Raw genomic sequence first — 20,905 nt, forward strand, 5'->3', positions numbered from 1 at the left:
GCACGGCCCCTCTCGGTATCCCCACCCCCACCGTCCCTTGTTGGAGAGGAGGGGTCGCAGCTGCACATACCCCCATTCCTCTCTGTGGAGCTATTGTACTGTGGGCTGGGGCCCGCCGAGGACCTCCCGGCAGATAAGCCTCTCCGTCGATAGTACACGTTGGGGGAAGTGGAGGGAGGTATGCCTCTGCCCTGTTATCTGTCCGTACGCGTCCGCCCCCCCCCCCCCCGAAAATGGGGCGAAGGGGATGTGAGGGTGGTGGTGGGGCTCGGCCGCGCCGCAGTAGCCAAAAGCTGGAGCTGGGAGAGTTGTTAACGCGCTGGGCTGGCAGTGCTGGGGTTGCACACGCTACTGCCGCTGTCTGGGGCACCCAGAGTGTGTGTGTATGTGCGCGCTCTGCTGGGTTTCTTTGTCTGCTGCTGCCGCCACCACTTTCCCCTCCTCCTTCGGTTCCCTCTCTCTCCTCTCCTTTCTTTCCCCCTCCCTTCTTTCCCCTCTCTCCCAGACTCAAAACGCCGCCGCAGCTGCGGGTTTGTAAATACTGAACCAACACACACAACATGGCTGACGCACGCCCTGCTCCTTCACCAGGCTCTTCTCTTTCTCTTGTCTCCGCCGCTTAGCCTCTCCTCCATTCAGGCTTTTGTTTCTTCCTCTTCATCTCCCACTAAAAAAAAATATTACCCTCCTTATTGCGCGCATGGTGGAATTTCAAGGGTAAGGATCCTCGCTTTGGAGGCTTTCTCCTTTCGTTTTGCTGTTTACAACAAAATGAAACCTAAAATCAAAGAGGATTTGGGAACCTAGCAAAGCCGGGAGGGAGGGGGAGAATTGGCTGAGTCCCGCTGAGAGAGGCGTGATTGGAATGCGTGTATCCCTCGGGGAGGGGGGCGGCTGGTGCACCAAAGTGCTGGTGGAGATGAAATACTGTATTGTGCTTGCGAAATGATCTAGTGCCATTTCTTTCAGTTTAGGATGTAGTTCAATATAAGGTATCAACTGGGCACAGTCTTATTAAAAAGACCTGAACTAGTTATGTTAAAATAGATATTGTCTAGTAAAAAAACAGTACAGGGTTTTGGGGGTTTCTTGGCTTTCTCTGTATCTCCTTGTCAGTATCTTATATCCTATGATCTGCGAGCTATTTAAAACTGGAATTAACACTTGCTGAATTTGTGTTGCTGGTTTTCTGTCACAGATTAATTTGCCCTTGTGATGGCAATAGCACAAACGGAAGGTTGTTGTTGTTGTTAAAAGGAGCACTTTTTCTTAAAAAAGGTATGGCATTGTGAACTGAAGTGTGATAGTGAACTACAAGACAGCATGTTTATGACCTCTCCTAACACAAGGTAAATGTTCAGCACCTCCCAACCTAAGTTATTCAGAGTACCCCCTTCTGGCTTCACTGAAAATAACTTATAGTTTATTGTTTTTTTAAAAAAAATAACGTTTGAATTCTTGGGCATATCTAAAATGATCTTCTGGGGAGCAGCATATCTAGGTTTTAATTTAAGGATGAATGCTCAAGGTGCAAAGGATGTGATGCTTTCTAAACATATGGGTTACTGTAACTCATAGTAAATGTTTAATTTTTCAAGTAATGTCCTGACTCTTTACCTTGGCTACTTTTCTTTGGAAGCTTCTAGTGGAGAAGCACTGGCATAGCATAATCATAGTTTTTATTAAGATAGAAGTAGTTACTGCATTTTAATGCTAGAATTAAGTATCATATAGTAATAATTTCTTTAATCTAGATTTGTTTTTTCTCCTACTTTTTCCATCCCCATTAACAAGTGTTGATTAACTGGGGGAGAAAATAAATTATAGTATTGCATTTACTACAATGTAAAACTTGAGTGGAGTCATCCAAATTGCATTTTGGAATGTGTATTCGTGTCATGGCTCCCAAGCCAACTGTAATACTTCTAGATGGAAAAGTCTGAGCAAAAGTCTGTAACTTGATATGTCAAGTGGATTTGTGCAGCACTCAGTTACTCTTAACTATTGTTAACTAATTAACAAATCGGTTAACTAATTTGTATTTTATCTGTGAATAGTGAAAAATGGGCCTGAGATCACTGAAGTAATTTTCAAGTAATGGTGAAATTATTTAATTGAAAACTATTTTCACCATTGTGGTGGGTTGACCCTGGCTGAGGGCCAGGTGCCCACCAGAGCCGCTCTATCACTCCCCTCTTTCATTAGACAGGGGAGAAAAAGTACAATGAAAAAAACTTACAGGTCGAGATAAGGACAGGGAGAGATCATTCTCTAATTATCATCACGAGCAAAACAGACCGAACTTAGAGAGGGAATTCATCTTATTTATTACTAAGCAAAACAGAGTAGAGGAATGAGAAATAAAGCCTAAATCTTAAAAACACCTCCCCACACCCCTCCCATCTTCCCGGGCTCAACTTCACTCCCAGCTTCAACCTCCGCCCCCCCCAGCGGCACAGGGGGACGGGGAGTGGGGGTTACGGTCAGTTCATCACATGGTGTTTCTGCCGCTTCTTCATCCTCAGGGGGAGGACTCATTGTTCCCCCGCTCCAGCGTGGGGTCCCTCTCACGGGAGACAGTCCTTCACGGCCTTCTCCAACGTGAGTCTCCTCCACGGGGTGCAGACCTTCAGGAGCAAACTGCTCCAGCGTGGGTCCCCCACGGGGTCACAAGTCCTGCCAGAAAACCTGCTCTGGCGTGGGCTCCTCTCTCCACGGATCCACAGGTCCTGCCAGGAGCTTGCTCCAGCGTGGGCTTCCCACGGGGTCACAGCCTCCTTCAGGTGTCTCCACCTGCTCCGGCGTGGGGTTCTCCACGGGCTGCAGGTGGAATCGCTACACCCCCTCATCCTTCCTCCATGGGCTGCAGGGGGACAGCCTGCTTCACCATGGTCTTCACCACGGGCTGCAGGGGAATCTTGCTCCGGTGCCTGGAGCACCTCCTCCCCCTCCTTCTTCACTGACCTTGGTGTCTGCAGATGTTCTTACATCTTCTCACTCCTCTCTCTGGCTGCAAAAGCGCTCTCTAACTGTTTTTGTCTTTCTTAAATATGTTATCACAGAGGCGCTGATTGGCTTGGCCTTGGCCAGCGGCGGGTCCGTCTTGGAGCCGGCTGGCATTGGCTCTATCAGACACAGGGGAAGCTTCTAGCAGCTTCTCACAGAAGCCACCCCTGTAGCCCCCCCGCTACCAAAACCTTGCCACGCAAAACCAACACAACCATGTGACAGTGGTTGGATTTAACTTTCTGTCTTAATCTAAAATGTGAATTTGGTGATGGCATGCAGAATTTAGGAGGTGAATTGATTTGGCTATCAGAGGTTGAGAATGTTTCTAAAAATTGGAGATTGCCTTTTTCTATTAATTTTGTGTAATGTATGTTATAAAACTGTAAATCCATGCTATGCAAGGTATTGTTTGACTTGCTTACTTGGAAATTTTATTGTATGTATTTCAGCGGGTTGTGGAACCATTACAAATTGTTGTCATTAACTGTGGTGACTATATTAGATTTAAATGTTACCTATTGCATTCTAGTATTTGCAGTTATTACAAGGTAGTTGTGTTGTTAAATTATCTTTTATGATGGCATTTTCTTGGAGATGTATCTGTAAAATGGGAGTTACTGACAGTATACTGTAAACACTTCCAGGTAGATTTTTATAGCCTTTTTTGCTAAGGTTAGCTTTTAGTGTCTTGTTTGTTTGTTTGTTTGCGTGGGGTTTTTTTTGTTATTGCTGAATGCTCTTATGTGCTATTCAAGGTCTGCACCTCCAAATAGTGGCGAGAGTAGATCTTAATTTTAAGAATAGCTCTATGGATTTCAACAATGCTTAACATGCAGATGAGCTGCTGAACTTTAGACCTTCAATTGCAGGTGATAGCTTGAACAGAGGAGAACTTTATCTCTTTGTTTACTAATAATATTCCAGTTGGTTTTATATGGATGACTTAGAGTAGCCATTTATTGTGAGAACATTTTTATCATTGTGACCAATTGTTGAGTCCACTTGCCATCTTTGAAGTAATTTCTTTATTTTCACTGTCACTTCTTCTGGCATAGCTGTATGCAGATCCTATTCTTTGACCATGTTGTAGCTGATAGTCCCCTTGTACTAACAATGCCAGCTACTTTAATTGAAGTGCCTTGGATTCAATTTCTGCAGTTCCATTTCCTGGGAGCAATCAGTAGTGTGTGGTAACCTGGCTAGTCTTAATGCTCCTTTTTGGAGTTTTTGGTTTGTTTGATTTAGTGTCAGGGTTCTGGGGAGCCTATCTGTCTGCTTAAGTGTGACTGCTTGTATCTGCAAGTTTAGAAATGCTGTAGGATGAAAGTGCTCTAATAAAATGTGTTGCTATGTTAAGGTCACTGGTTGATCTCTCATCCTGTTTTCAGAGTCTTCCTAGTGGTTAAGAGGTAGTCCTGAACCGCAGGGTAACTTTGGGTATAGCCTACTAAAATGACAATATCCTCTGAATGTGTACCTCAAAGGCTTTTTAATTCCACCGTATTGCTTTGTGAGTTTTTTTGTTTTCCCCCAATTACAATCATAGAATGGTTTGGGTTGGAAGGGACCTCAAAGATCATCTAGTTCCAACACCCCTCCCATGGGCAGGGACACCCTCCACTAGACCACATTGCCCAAAGCCTCATCCAACCTGGCCTTAAACACTTCCAGGGAGGGGGCCTCCACAACCTCTCTGGGCAACTTGGTCCAGTGCCTCACCACCCTCACAGGGAAGAATTTCTTCCTCACATCTAGTCTAAATCGACCCTCCTTCAGCTTAAACCCATTACCCCTTGTCCTGTCACTACACTCCCTGATAAACAGTCCCTCTCCAGCTTTCCTGTGGGCCCCCTTCAGGTACTGGTAAGCTGCAATTAAATCTCCCCGGAGCCTTCTCTTCTCCAGGCTGAACAATCCCAACTCTCTCAGCCTGTCCTCATAGGAGAGGTGCTCCAGCCCTCTGATCAGCTTCGTGGCCCTCCTCTGGACTCACTCCAACAGCTCCATGTCTCTCCTGTACTGGGGCCCCCAGAGCTGGATGCAGTACTCCAGGTGGGGTCTCACCAGAGTGGAGTAGAGGGGCAGGATCACCTCCCTCGACCTGCTGGTCACGCCTCTTTTGATGCAGCCCAGGACACGGTTGGCTTTCTGGGCTGCAAGCGCACACTGCCGGCTCATGTTGAGCTTCTCATCAGTCAATACTATTAGGTCAGAACAAGTAATGAATATAGGGAACACGGGTAACTATTCTGTTTTCTCTTCAGATTACTATGCTGACTAGGTTGTAAAAGATAACGTTACCTAGCAAATTGATGTTTACCACTGGTGCTGCTTCTTACACTGATATTATTTTGCTCAGATGTTGTCAGTCACTTGTAAAATGAAGAAGTAAGCTTGACTTTTTCAGTAACGTTCATTGACTTGTTCTAAAGCATACTAAACTGCCATTATGCTGATTTCTGTAAAAAATTCACCTATCTATACCTTAACTTGACCCTACTTTCAAAAAATATGACTTTTTTTCTGAACCTGTATTAATCACATTTAAATGTAAAAATGAACTTTACTAGATCATGACCTTTTACCCTAAGAAGCACAACTGAAAGACATATCGGACATCAGACTTCTGGTATGTGTTAAGATCAAATAACTATTTCTGTTGCAAAAAAAATTTTCCTACTTTAGTATGTATTTTCTTGATGAAAAATTCTTTCCTAGCGTGTTCAAAAAAGGTAGCTTAACTCCACTATATAATTTCATGTATGCTGTTGAGATTTTTAAATCTGGAAGTTCCCAGCACCATGTTCTGGAATATAGTTCCCTTGTGACATTTTGTATTGGGCATAATTGGCAAGGTTGGGGAGGGGGGGGCATGGCATGGCTGCAGGAGTGACCTCTGTGGGAGAAAGTTGTTGACTGCCCTGTACTGGTTACAGTTGATTCCAGCCAGCTCAGCAACAATTCCCTTGCAGATCAAAGATGGGCCAATTGGTGAACTTTGTGGTGCCTCTGTGAAAACAAAACTAAGAAAGGGTGGTAAATGCTGAAAAAAGGAAGAAAAGAAATAACACCAAAGCAGAGGAAAGAGAAAACAGAAGACCATGCTGGAGCAGGAGCCTGAGTGGTGTAGCCTAGAGCAGGGGCCAAGAGATCTGACTAAAGGGACTGCTGTCAGTAGAAGAACCACCGCACACTGACCCCAGTCTCCTGCACCGCTTGTTGCGCCATCTAAGAGACTGTTTTATGTGTGGTGATGGGATTGGAGAATGAACAGGGGGAAGGAGAGGTTTTGCAGACACAAGGGATGATGAGGTGGATTGAAAAACTGGCTGAATGGCTGAGCCCAGAGGGTGGTGATCAGTGGCAAAAAGTCTAGTTGGAGGCCAGTAACTAGTGGTGTACCCCAGGGGTCGATACTGGGTCCAGTTCTGTTCAACATCTGCCCCATCATCCAGGTCATTAACGAAGAGCATACCCTCAGGAAGAAGGGAGGAGTGACTGCTGCCACCCAGAGGGGCCTGGACAGGCTGGAGAAAAGGGCTGACAGGAACCTCATGCAGTTCAACAAGGGGAAATGACAATTCCTGCACATGACGAGGAACAACTCCATGCACCAGTGCATGCTGGGGGCCACCCATCTGAAAAGGAGCTTTGCAGAAAAGGACCCGGGGTCCTGGTGGACACCAAGTTGAACGTGAGCCAGTAATGTGGCCTTGTGGCAAAGGCGGCTAACGGTATCCTGGGCTGCATTAGGCAAGGCGTTGTTAGCAGGTTGAGGGAGGTGATCCTTCCCTTATATTCAGCACTGGTGAGGTCACACCTGGACTATCATGTCCAGTTCTGGGCTCCACGATACAAGAGAGGCATGGACATACTGGAGAGAGTCCAAGTGAAGGGCCATGAAGTTGATATAAGGGACTAGAGCATCTCACATCTGAGGAATGAGGGGGAGCATTCACAAAGGTTACTCACGACCCTCTGGGATCTGAGTCTACTGAGGAAAAGGCTTTTTCTAGAAGTGAATCAAGATAGAAATCTCTCTTGGTCCATTGACTGCTGAGGGCACCTCAGGTGACTGCTGTCTTTTTTGTTGTTATTCACAAATGCTAATAACATTTCTCTTGTTCTTCTCTCCCCCCCCCCCCCCCATTTTATCAGTATAAACATACTTTACTGTTAGGTGTCAGCCATAAGACAGAAGGCAAGCAACCTCTCTTCTGGTTTATGTGCTGTCCTAACAGTCCACTTGTTGAAAGTGGGGAGGGGATTTACTCCTACCCTCAGTTATAGCAGTGTTGGCTTATATGGAGAGGATGATGAGGCAAACTTATTTCATATGACTAGAGATGTAGCTGTATCAATATTGGATGAAAAGTACATTTTTAAATGGTAATTACTTGGGACAGGATTCTTTGCTGTGAATAAACATCCTAGTTGTCAGTCATGCTGAGGCCTTTAACCACAATTTTGGGAGACTGAGTGTTTGGGTGGAGGTGGAGCAAGGTTAAATGTGAAGCAGGGATGTGGTGGGTTGCCAACCAAGATCTCACCCAGTTGCTCTTTCACCCCCTCCCCCAGCAGGATGGAGGGAGAAAATAGGAAGAACAGGAGCAAGAAAGCTTACGGGTCAAGATAAAGACAGGGAGATCACTTGCCAATTAACTGTTGCAGGCAAAACAGACTTAACTTGGGGAATTTAATTTATTGCAAATTTTTATATATATATATCAAAATTACTGATTCAAGTATTGGGAAACAGAAACAAAACAAATATTAAAAGACTTATGGAGAACACAGGGAAAACACTTTTCCTCCCCCTTTTCCCAGACTCAGCTGTACTCCATGCTCTTCCTCATGCCCCTTGTTATGTCTGCAAGTTACACTCAGTCCCTTCAGTGATGCAGTGTGTGTGTGGGTTGTTATGGTCAGCATATAGCAGCTTCTCTCTGCTGCTCATTCCTTCTCACTTTTTATCTGTTCTGGCATGGGTCATCTACAGACTGTAGTTCCTTCAGGAATACTTGCTCTGCCATGGAGCTTTTTCTATTCTGACCTCGGTGTTCCCTCTGTTTTTCACTTCTTTTTATTCCCTTCTCCTCTTTCCCTCTGGCATCTTTATATTTTTAAAATATGCTTTCACAGAGATGCCACTGGCTTTGCTGACTGGCTCAGCTTTGGCCTGTGGTGGATCTGTTACTGAGCAGGCTGGAACTGGCTGTGACAGGCACAGGGCAGTCCCTGACCTCTTGCCACATACATCCAGTGCACCATGAAAGGCAGAGGTGTCTGTTCTTGTGTGTGCTCTGTTTATCTGTAGGGTAGATTTCCAGAAAGCCTCACCTGTTTATAAGGGGAGGGATACCCTGCTTTCTGAGATCCTGACTTTATCCCTTTCTGGGTTTCTGTTTTCTCCCTTTCTCTGTACTTCAGTAGACTCTAGTACTTCAAATAAGGTTATTCAATCTGTCTCTCTCTAAATAAGTATGTGTATTTCTGAAAGAAAAAAGACTTTGTTGTTGTTAGCAATACCTGTATTTATGCAAAATCTCAGGAAATAGAAGATATAATTGTTTATGTTGCTGAATCTAGTTCAGGTAAAACATAAAGCTTTCTGCAAAGACTTTCAAGCTAAGAGGAGGAGGATCTACCTCTTGTCCTTGCTAAAAGTTCTTGCTCTGAAGTCCTATCTTGATGAATGCACGTTCCCATTTCTTTTCCATTTGTGCTGCATGTACAATAAATAAAATAATTTAGAAGCAGGATTTTTTTAATAAGTTTATCAAAGTAAGAAATGAATGTACATTTTCTGTAAGACAAGCAAGGTATGGTGGGGGAAAAAAAGATTCCAAGATCGTCTTCATTCTTAGTCTTGAATGATTTCTTGCCATAATTTTTCACCTCTGCTAATACAGGACAAGAGGAATTAAAGGTTTGAGGCATGCATTTTGCTTGTCTGTAGAGGCAATTCCTTAAAGCCAAAGCCTATTCACAGGCAGTCCTTCCAGTTATATAATCTAAATATAACATAATCTATAACATAATGAAATTATCTTCTTTCTCTGCTGAATTCTCACATCTGTAAATTACTTCTAGGTGTTAGTAAATGCTATCCAATACTGCTTCAGTTCACAAGGGGAGTGTTGTTTTAAGATGCTAAGTATCTTGCATTCTGAAAAAACATTCTAGCAAGGGGGAGTGAGCATTGTGAATTCTTGAGCTACAGGTTGGTTTTGAAAACTCAGTTAAAAGAAATTCCTTGGCTTTAAACCAGTTTTGCTAATTTCTGAGCAAAATCTGTTCATATACTCACAAACTCATGCAGGTGTTCTCTGAAAGTACATTTTTTTCCATAGTCCAGTAAATAACTTTTCACTAAATAAGGGGACAAATAACTGTTTCAAGTTAAATACTTCTTTAAGATCACCTGCTGCTTGTTCATTTTCATGGATATGCAAACATGCATTAGTTTCAGAGCCAGTTCTTTGTGCGTTTCTCCTCTGCTTCTTAAAAAGCACCAGCAGTATCATGATCACTGTTCTCTGCCTTTTCCTCTCCTTCTGGGAAGGGCTGTCAGTTTTACAACTTTAACCTTTTTTTTTTTCCTTATGCAGGATGTTACTTGTTTTCCACCAAAAATCTGAAAGACCTGTACATAAACAGAAATTAACATACATATGATGCTGAGGGGTTTAATCTTTTGTAGGAGAAAAACCCAAACCTACAACACAACAGTACAGTAAGCAGTTTAAGTTCTTTTCATTTGCCTTTGCTGATGATTTTGGTGTTGACTACAGTATTTAATTTATCAGTATTACAGGGCTCTGACTTCTTCTCTACAGCTATATTACTCTTCTACAAGCAACACTCTTCACTTTAAATAACTATTTTTCACTGACCTTTCAAATTTATAAATATATAGAGTAGTTAGCTGTAGTTAGAGCTCCAAATATAATGCTGAATTTTCTCAGTGCCTTGCTGTTACTACATTTTAGAACTTTGACAGCTAATGCAGCTATTCACTATTTAAAGTTGACAATCTCTTTAGGCTGAGATTTGTATTAACATCGTAGGCACTGAGTGAATATTCTGCTATTGGTCTGGAAATAAAAAAATCATGTTATTGGGTAGTACCCATGGCAAGACTTGTGTTTAACAGCAAATGCTTTCACTTGAGTGATTTACTTGCATTTACATGAGAACTGCTTTTTTCTGCACAATAAAGAAATCAGTCACTTTAGCTTAAAGACAATGAAACTTGCCACTGATTTAAATTCCTTAATCTCCTAGGGAGAATTGATAACTTCTCTGTGCTTTGGGTAGGAGCTTATGATCTTTGTATTGGTGTGTTGTGCATCGCTATGCAAAATACTAATGTTTACTCTTTCACTGCTAGTAATTTCTAATGAAATTATCCATTTTCTTGTGACTAGAGGAGGCTTCTTCAATCCTAATTTACCCAACAATGTAATTCCTCCCCCCTCTCCCCAATCCCGTTAGCTGACTTAAGAGAATTAAATTGGTTGGTATTTTTTTTGTAGTCAGCATTTGGGTAGGATGGAGATCCAAGTTAATGTCTGTAATAAGCTCAATACTGTCTGCCATGATTGTAGTTACTGTGATGTTGACTACAGGAGTTTAGGCATGTGTGTCTCAATGAATAAATGGATTTATAGAACAGCATGTCATCTTTTTGGTTGGATACAGAGCTAATGTGTAATTCCTTTTTCTGAACTGGTCCCTCCATTAAATGTTTTGTGGCTTTTTATTTTTTTAAGTGTCAAATAGCTTCTTATTTTTCATTATCCTTATTGGCTACTTAGATTCATTTTCAGATCAATCAGATGCTATAATATATAATAGCTTGTCATTATAAGCGTTTTGAATGCTTATGAATTTTATCTACTTTCAAAATCGGTTGCTGTAGCACAAATATTAATGTATAATACACCATTTTTTATATCTTCTGACAGATTTCTGTCTCTCTTCTCCAGCTTGGTGGCCTGCCACTGCTTACCTTTAAAGACAAATAGTGATTATGTTGCAAGTAAGTTATAAAGCAGCTGCAGTAATTGGGTGTAGACCCTAAGAATCAAGGGTTCCTAAAGCACAAACTGTGCCACTTCTGAATGCAGGAAACAAAAAATGTTCTTTATTGTGGCCTGTGCTGGTTTTGGCTGGGACAGAGTTAACTTTCTTCATAGTAGCTGGTATGGGACTATGTTTTGGATTTGTGCTGAAAACAGTGTTGATAATATGTGGATGTTTTTGTTATTGCTGAGCAGTGCTTACACAGTGTCAAGGCCTCTTCTGCTTCTCACACTGACCTGCCAGTCAGTAGGCTGGGGGTGCACAAAAAGTTGGGGGGATGACACAGCCAGGACAGCTGACCCCAACTGACCAAAGGAATATTCCATACCATATGATGTCATGCTCAGCATATAAAGATGGGGGAAGAAGAAGGAAGAAGGGGGATGTTCCGAGTGATGGCATTTGTCTTCCTAAGTAACTGTTATGTGTGATGGAGCCCTGCTTTCCTGGAGTTGGCTGAACACCTGCCCGCCGATGGGAAGCGGTGAATGAATTCCTTGTTTTGCTTTGCTTGTGTGCATGGCTTTTGCTTTACCTTTTGAACTGTCTTTATCTTGACGCATGAGTTTTCTTACTTTCGCTCTTCTGATTCTCTCCCCCATCCCACCAAGGCAGAATGAGCAAGCGGCTGTGTGGTGCTTAGTTGCTGGCTGGGGTTAAACCACAACATGGTCCTTCATGAATGAAGTTGTAGCAGGCTTCTACATTAGAAGAAATTTTGTTTCAAGTATGTCAGCAAGACATTTTGCTCTTGTGAAAATAAATGACCTCACAAATTCTTAAGTGTAATTAAAATACTTTCCTAAGCCAAACTTATTTTCAGTTTAGTGTTGCAGTGATATCTTCTCAGTGTATTGAACTTTTAAGGTCTGAAAATGCATGTTCTAAAATAACTTGTTACTTATGGTCCAAAGGCCACTGGTGAGCCAAAAAGCTTGAAAGTGGCCTGTCAAATGGCAGATATTTCCCCCCCCCTTTAAAATATAATATCAAAATTAATATTGCCTTAGAGTTGGTAGGTATCTGTATATCGGTGTCTGCTAACCTGGATAGTTGAAAACAGGCTGTCAAATGCTGTTTGGCACTCAAAACATTGAGTTTGATGTACAATGATTAATTAAAATAAGACTTCTAGCTAAGTGGTAGTAACTTCCTATTCTGCTACCACTTTTAACAGCAGGGACATGTACATTCGCACTGGGCATTTTCCTTCAGAACGATTGGATGAGTCTCTTTGGAATGATGTTTCTCAGACTTAGATAACAGCAATTAAATTCAGTCTTCACACAAAGGTTAATGACCTTAATATCATGTATGAGGAGACTCTTAGATAAAGAACAGAAAATATTACAATAGATGTTTCCCCCATCTGTTTTCCAGAGAACTGTCTTCATCACTGTTAATGAAACCAACCTCTGTAAACTTGCTCACAACTACAATAAATTATTTGGGTCAACTTCATTTGTAAGAGAATGAGTAAGGACAAAATACTTGCATTCAATTACTTGAAGTTCACTTGCATCTACCTATGGTGAGTTGACCTTGACTGGCTGCCAGGTACCCACCAAGCTGTTCCATCACTCCCCCTTGTCAACAGGACAGGGAGAAAATAAGATGAAAAAATCATGGGGTGAGATAAAGGCAATTTAATGAAGAAAAGCAAAGGCTATGCACAGAAGCAAAAAAGCAAAAATATTTATTTTCTATTTCCCATCAGCAGGTGATGTCCAGCAACTTCCTGGGAAGTCCTGTCTAACTAATCTGATATCCTTCTACAATAAGATCACCTGCCTAGTGGATGAAGGGAAGGTGGTGGATGTAGTTTTTTCTGGATTTTAGTAAGGCTTTTCATACTGTCCCTCACAGCATCCTTCTGGACAAGTTGTCCAACTGTGAGATGAGCAGGTACACAGTGTGCTGGGTGAAGAACTGGCTGAATGGCAGGGCTCAAAGCCTTGTAGTGAATGGGGCTACATCTGGCTGGCAACCAGTCACCAGCAGTGTTCCTCAGGGCTCAATTCTAGCTGGTGAAGGATCTCGAACAGGTCTTATGAGGAGTAGCCGAGGGAACTGGGGTTGTTTAGTCAGGAGAAAAGGAGGCTCGGGGGAGACCTTATTGCTGTCTACAACTACCTGAAAGGAGGTTGTAGCGAAGTGCGTGGGTTGTATCGAGTGTAGGGTCCTGCACCTAGGGAAGAATAACCCCAAGCACCAGTACAGGTTAGGGGTTGACCTGCTGGGAAGCAGTACTATGGAGAAGGACCTGGGAGTCCTGGTGGACAAGAAGTTAACCATGAGCCAGCAGTGTGCCCTGGTGACCAAGAAGGCCAATGGTAGCCTGGGGCGCATTAAGATGATCGTGGCCAGCAAGTCGAGGGAGGTTATCCTCCCCCTCTACTCTGCCCTGGTGAGGCCACATCTGGAGTACTGTGTCCAGTTCTGGGCTCTGCAGTTCAAGAAGGACAGGGAACTACTGGAGAGATTCCAGCGGAGGGCTACAAAGATGATTAGGGGACTGGAGCATCCCCCTTATGAGGAAAGGCTGAGAGAGCTGGGTCTGAGCCTGGAGAAGAGAAGACTGAGAGGGGATCTTATCTTGTATCTAAAGGGTAGATGTCTAGAGGATGGGGCCAGACTCTTCTCAATGGTGCCCAGTGACAGGACAAGGGACAACGGGCACAAACTGGAACACAGGAAGTTCCCTCTGCATATGAGGAAAAACTTCTTCACTTGGAGGGTGACAGATCACTGGAACAGGTTTCCCAGAGAGTTTGTGGAGTCTCCTTCTCTGGAGGTATTCAAAATCCACCTGGACACGATCCTGTGCAACCTGCTCTAGGTGAACCTGCTTTAGCAGGGAGGTTGGACTAGATGATCTCCAGAGGTCCCTTCCAACCTCTACTGTTCTGTGATTCTGTGGGTGTTGATCTCTTCTTCCAAATAACAAGCGATAAGACAAGAGAAAATGACCGCAAGCTGCCCCAGGGGAGGTTTAGACTGGATGTTAGGAAAAATTTCTTCACCAAAAAGGTTATCAATCATTGGAGCAGGCTACCCAGGGAAGTGGTTGAGTCACCATCCCTGGAGGTATTTAAAAGACGTGTAGATGTATTTAGGGTCATGGTTTAGTGGTGGACTTGGTAGTGCTAGGTTAATGGTTGGACGTGATGATCTTAAGGATCTTTTCCAACCTAAATGATTCTATGATTATAGGGCCAGTTCTGTTCAATATTTTTATCAACGATCTGGATGCAAAAGTTGAATGCACCCTTAGCAAGTCTGTAGATGATACCAAACTGGGAGGTGCTGTTGAATCTTCATGGACAAGAAGCCTTGCAGAGGGATCTGGATAGATTGGAGCATTTGACAACCATCAATACCATGAAATTTAACAAGAACAAATGCCGGATGGAGAGCAGACTTTGGCCTCTTTGGGGACCTGCTTGGTAGAATACTATGGGACAAAGCCCTGGAAGGAAGAGGGGCCCAAGACAGCTGGCTAATATTCAAGCATCACCTCCTCCAAGCTCAGGAGCAATGCATCCCAACAAAGAGGAAGTCAAGCAAAAACACCAAGAGGCGCCCGTGGATGAACAAGGAGCTCCTGGGTGAAGTCAAACAAAAAAAGGAAGCCTACAGAGGGTGGAAGCAAGGGCAGGTAGCCTGGGAGGAATACAGAGAAATTGTCCAAGCAGCCAGGGATCAGGTTAGGAAAGCCAAAGCCCTGATAGAATTAAATCTGGCCAGGGATGTCAAGGACAACAAGAAAAGTTTCTATAGGTATGTTAGTGATAAAAGGAAGGCTAGGGAAAATGTGGGCCCCCTCTGGAATGAAACAGGTGACCTGGTTACCCAGGTGACATGGTTTAGCCCCAGCCAGCAGCTGAGCACCATGCAGCCACTCACTCACCCCTCCCCCGGCACGATGGGGGGGAGAATGGAAAAACAAAGGCAAAGCCTCATGGGTTGGGATAAGGACAGTTTACTGGGACGGCAAGGAAGAGGGAAACAATCAACAACAGTACTGATAACAGATATTCACAATGGGTGATAACAGAAAGCAATTTACCGATCCGACCTACCTGATCACTGGACCCTCAGCATGTCCTGGAGCCACTCTGAACCCACCCCTCCGGGACTAGCCCCCCCTTTTATGGTGAGCATGACGTCACATGGTATGGAATAGCCCCTGGCCAGCCTGGCTCACCTCTCCTGGCTCCTTGTGAAAATTAACTCTGTCCTAGCCAGAACCAGGACACAAGGATATGGAGAAGGCTGAGGTACTCAAGGACTTCGTTGCCTCAGTCTTCACTGACAAGTACTCGAGCCACACTGCCCAGGTCACAGAAGGCAAAGGCAGGGACTGGGAGAAAGAAGAACCGCCCACTGTAGAAGATCACATTCGAGAATATCTAAGGAACCTGAAGGTGCACAAGTCCATGGGACCTGATGAGATGCATCCACAGGTCTTGAGGGAACTGGTGGATGAAGTGGCCAGGCCACTCTCCATCATATTTGAGAAGTCCTGGCAGTCTGGCAAAGTTCCCACTGACTGGAAGAGGGGGAACATAACCCCCATTTTTAAGAAGGGGAAAAAAGGAAGACCCAGGGAACTACAGGCCAGTCAGTCTCACCTCCGTGCCTGGCAAGATTATGGAGCAGACCCTCCTGGAGACTATGCTCAGGCACGAGGAAAATGAGGTGATTGGTGACAGCCAACATGGCTTCACTAAGGGCAAATCATGCCTGATAAATTTGGTGGCCTTCTATGACAGGGTTACAGCATTGGTGGATAAGGGAAGGGCAACTGATGTCATCTACCTGGCCTTGTGCAAGGCATTTGACACTGTCCCGCATGACATCCTTGTCTCTAAATGGGAGAGACATGGATTCGATGGATGGACCACTCGGTGGATAAGGAATTGGCTGGATGGTCGCACTCAAAGACTTGTGGTCAACGGCTCAATGTCCAAGTGGAGAACGGTGACGAGTGGCGTTCCTCAGGGGTCGGTACTGGGACCAGCACTGTTCAACATCTTTGTCGGCGACATGGACAGCGGGATCGAGTGCACCCTCAGCAAGTTTGCCGATGACACCAAGCTGTCTGGTGTGGTCGACACGCTGGAGGGAAGGGATGCCATCCAGAGGGACCTTGACAGGCTGGAGAGGTGGGCCTGTGCACACTGCATGAAGTTCAACAAGGCCAAGTGCAAGGTCCTGCACGTGGGTCAGGGCAATCCCAAGCATGACTATAGGCTGGGCAAGGAGTGGATTGAGAGCAGCCCTGAGGAGAAGGACTTGGGGGTATTGATTGATGAGAAGCTCAACATGAGCCAGCAGTGTGCGCTTGCAGCCCGGAAAGCCAACCGTGTCCTGGGCTGCATCAAAAGAGGCGTGACCAGCAGGTCGAGGGAGATGATCCTGCCTCTCTACTCCACCCCACCTGGAGTACTGCATCCAGCTCTGGGGGCCCCAGTACAGGAGAGCCATGGAGCTGTTGGAGTGAGCCCAGAGGAGGGCCACGAAGCTGATCAGAGGGCTGGAGCACCTCTCCTGTAAGGACAGGCTGAGAGAGTTGGGATTGTTCAGCCTGGAGGGTGTCCCTGCCCATGGCAGGGGGCTTGGAACTAGATGATCTTTGAGGTCCCTTCCAACCCAAACCATTCTATGATTCTGTGATTCTGCACCTGGGATGGAGTAATGCTGAACACAAATATAGACTGGAACAGGAGTTGCTGGAGAGCAGCCCTGTAGAAAGGGATCTGGCAGTGCTGGTTGACAGCAAGCTCAATATGAGTCAGTAGTGTGCCATGGTAGCCAAGAGGGCAAACTGCATCCTGGAGTGCATCAAACACACCATAACCAGCCAGTCAAAAGAAGTGATTATCCCTCTGTATCTTTCGTTGGTGAGGCTTCACCTTGAGTGCTGTGTGCAGCTCTGGGCCCCACAATTTAAGAAGGATGTTAAGGTCCTTGAATGTGTCCAGAGGAGGGCAACAAAGCTAGTGAGAGGCATGGAAGGCATGTCCTGTGAGGAGTGGCTAAGGACTCTGCGTTTGTCTAGTTTGGAGAGAAGGAGGCTGAGGGGTGACCTCATTGCTCTCTACAGCTTCCTGAGGAGGGGAAGTGGAGAGGGAGGTGCTGCTGATCTCTTCTCCCTGGTATCCAGTGACAGGACGGATGGGAGCGGCTCGACATTCCATCAGAGGAGGTTTAGACTAGCCATTAGTAAGCATTTCTTTACCGAGAGGGTGGTCAAACACTGGAACAGGCTTCCTAGAGAGGTGGTCAATGCCCCATGCCTGTCAGTGTTTAAGAGGCATTTGGACAATGCCCTTAATAACATGCTTTATGTTTTGGTCAGCCCTGAAGTGGTCAGGCAGTTGGACTAAATGATCGTTGTAGGTCCAATTGGGTTGGAAATAGGGCCCCAATATGTGTAGTGGTTGCTTTAGAGAAAAGTGCCCTAATAAATAATGTTACTTCCCCCTGCCCTCCTTTTCTCTTAGTTTTATTTCTAGCAGGATGTCATATAGTATGGAATACCCCTTTAGTCAGTTTGGGTCAGCTGTCCTGACCGTTTGCATGAGTGAGGGGAGTTAGAGAGAAAGCCTTAATGCTGTGGTCAGCTACAAATGCAGAGCACAGAACTATGAGGGCTGCTATGGGCAAAGTTAACTTCATCCTAGGCAGACCCAACAGAATCTCCACCCCTCTATTCCATACCGATTGTGTCATGCTTAGGTCCTATATAATTTGATATGTTTACATATCTTCTGGCAATCCCCTTCTATCTATTTCTCATTCCGGAAATCCCCTCTGACTAATACTTCCAATTTATACTATATACTTAAGCCATCTTTTTACTCAACATACAGATTTATACATTCTCATGAACTCATTAATCCCCTGTCCCTTAACTGATAGATATTATTTTCCTATTCCACGGGCTTCTACCATTCCCCCAAATGTTCATAAGAACAGGCTATGACTTGGGCCCCATCTGTCAAGGTGATCTCTTAGGACAGGAGAAGCAGCATCTTCAATCGTTGGGTGCAAACACCAGCTTTATTTGGGTCATCGCTGCACTCATTTGATTGCTTGTGAAGCTCACTCTTCATTGGTTTCGGTAGTCCCTGCTACATTACTTCCTACAACATACAACTCACATCAAAGACTATTCCCCCCCCAAGGTTAAATCTCCTTGAGGCACACATTAGGTCTCCCCATCCTTCCGCATTACCCACCAAGTACACCCAGGTCCTCGAGCAGAGACAATCCTGTGAATGAGCTTGCCTTTTCCTAAAGGAGGAGCAATCCACACTGCCTTCCCCAGCCACTTATCTAGCTTCTGCTAAATTTATATCCCAGTGCCCAACACTCTCAGTATAGTCTTTAACAGTCCATTATCTCTCAATCTTTCTGGAGGCTTGTGGGTGATAGGGCATGTGATATACCCACTTAATGCTGTGTTTCTTGGCCCGGGAGTTTATGATAGTATTTCAGAAATGAGTCCCACTGTCTGACAATTCTTTCTGAGGTAGCATGTTGCCACAGAACTTGCTTTTCAAGGCCTAGGATGGTGTTTTGGGCAGTGGCATGGTTTACATGGTATGTTTTTAGCCACCTGGTATTTGCTTCCACCATGGTGAGTATGTAGTGCTTGCCTTGGCGTGTTCATGGCAGTGGTCCAATATAGTCAATTTGTCAGGCCTTGCCATATCTAAAACCTAGCTGCTGCCCTTTATTCCAGGGAGACTTTACTCATGTTTCACATTCATGGGTGACCTGCTTGTTTGTCTCCATGGTAAGGTCCACCCCTCTCCCATCTGTATGTCGTATCTCTCCCTAGATGCCCTGATGTTTTGTGGGGCCCATTGAGCTACAAATATCTCACCCTTACACTCCCAGTCCAGGTCTACCTGAGCCACTCCAATTTTGGCATCCTTGTGTACCTGTTTATTGTTTTGATGTTCTTCAGTGGCATGGTTCTTGGGTATGTGACCATCTACATGCTGTACTTTCACAGTGATATTTTCTACCTGGGCAGCCACGTCTTGCCACAGTGTGTCATGGTCCCTTTGGATCTCTCAAATTTACAGGACAGTGTACTCTGTGAATCAAACTTTATTTTATGAGCTCGTATAAGAAATGGAACAAACAAACATGACAAACAAGGGCTCAGTCCCATTTGCACAGACTAGTCTATCACATGAATTCACTTATTCACCATATAAGTCACGAGGTTTAATAACTTATTACCCATAACACTTGTGCACCTATGAGCAAAATAGTTACCTAGCCGATGGTGAGAGTGCTCATTCTTCCTCTTCTGTCACAGTGCGGCCATTTGTGCTGGTTTTGGCTGGGATAGAGTTAATTTTCTTCATAGTAGCTGGTATGGGACTGTTTTGGATTTGTGCTGAAAACAGTGTTGATAATCCAGGGATGTTTTCATTATTGTTGCTGAGCAGTGCTTATACAGAGTCAAGGCCTTTTCTGCACACCACCCCACCAGTGAGTAGGCTGGGGGCGCACAAGAAGTTGAGAGGGGACACAGCCGGGACAGCTGACCCCAATTGACCAAAGGTATCTTCCATAACATATGACATCATGCTCAGCATATACAGCTAGGGGAAGAAAAAGGAAGGGGAGGGGTGACATTCAGAGTTATGGTGTTTGTCTTCCCAAGTAACTGTTACATGTCAACGGAGCCCTGCTTTCCTGGAGATGGCTGAACACCTGCCTGCTGATGGGAAGCAGTGAATGAATTCCTTGTTTTGCTTTGCTTGTGTGCATGGCTTTTGCTTTACCTATTAAACTGTCTTTATCTCAGTCCATGAGGTTTTTTTCACTTTTACTCTTCTGATTCTCTCCCCAATCCTGCTGGGAGAGGAGTGAGTGTGCAGGAGAGGAGTGAGTGTGCGGCTGTGTGGTGCTTAGCTGCTGCCTGGGGCAAAGCCATGACAGCATCCCCTGTATCACACTAGGAAGCATGAAAGCCTGAGCAGTCTAGCTGCTGTTGGATCCACTTCAAAATCTTTTTGGGTAAGCTGATGTTTTTATACCTTCTAACTTGGAGCTTGTGTCTATACCATTTCTATGGGCTAGCAGATTCTGATGAAACTGCCAGATACTTAATATGCAATGATGATGGCTGCAGATGACAGCAATCTGCAGGTGATAATGGCTATATAATGGCCTTTTAGCTCTTTCTGGCCACATGTCCCACCTAAGTGGTGCTCTTGCTTTGACCCAATGGCACTGTTCCCAACATACATCAGGCCTTGAGCATTAGCTGCGTTAGCCAAAAACTGAGCAGGAGTTGAGTGAGCAATCACACAATGCAGCTGCCCAGATAAGTTTATCTCTGTGCTGCTGCCAATTGGTCGTCTTCCACTGCTTAAGCCACTCCCATAGGGCATTAGCCACCATCCAGGAGTCAGTATAGAGATAGAGTACTGGCTGCTTTTCTTGTTCAGCAATCTCTAGGACTGGCTGGCTGGCTTTTGTTTCTGCAAACAGTCTCAACTCATGTTCTCTTTCAGTGGCTTTGGCAACTTGTCATATGGGATTCCACACAGCAGATTTCCACTTCCAGTAGTTTGTTATAACACAACAGGATCTATCAGCAAACAAAGCATAATGCCTTTGATCTTGTCCTGGTATTTTGCTAGGATAGAGTTAATTTTCAGAAGAAGCTAGGACAGGGCACAGCCAGGATAGGTGACCTCAAACTAGCCAAAGGGGGTATTCCATACCATATGACCATGCTCAGCATAAAAAAGAGCTCGTAGAGGAGGAGCTG

At 44.7% G+C, this 20,905-nt stretch overlaps 1 protein-coding gene and 1 long non-coding RNA gene across 6 annotated transcripts in view; one reads left to right on the forward strand and one right to left on the reverse strand.

Moving 5' to 3' along the window:
* The window catches only part of LOC142599267 (uncharacterized), a 675,914-nt gene that overhangs the window by 69,834 nt on the left and 585,175 nt on the right, over positions 1-20,905 (reverse strand). The window lies entirely within an intron of this gene.
* The window catches only part of LOC142599196 (spindlin-Z-like), a 130,363-nt gene that overhangs the window by 835 nt on the left and 108,623 nt on the right, over positions 1-20,905 (forward strand). The window contains exon 2 of one of the 5 annotated variants that reach the window (XM_075739097.1): positions 11,001-11,053. The exons of 3 other annotated variants lie outside the window; for them this stretch is intronic. The gene's annotated coding sequence lies outside the window, so the exon portion shown is untranslated. Of the gene's footprint in view, positions 1-374; positions 718-11,000; positions 11,054-20,905 lie in introns of those variants that run through there. One more of the 5 variants, XM_075739100.1, reaches the window with a different exon arrangement.

The sequence above is a fragment of the Balearica regulorum genome, chromosome W (assembly GCF_011004875.1).
Source record: "Balearica regulorum gibbericeps isolate bBalReg1 chromosome W, bBalReg1.pri, whole genome shotgun sequence".
NCBI classification, from domain to species: domain Eukaryota; kingdom Metazoa; phylum Chordata; class Aves; order Gruiformes; family Gruidae; genus Balearica; species Balearica regulorum.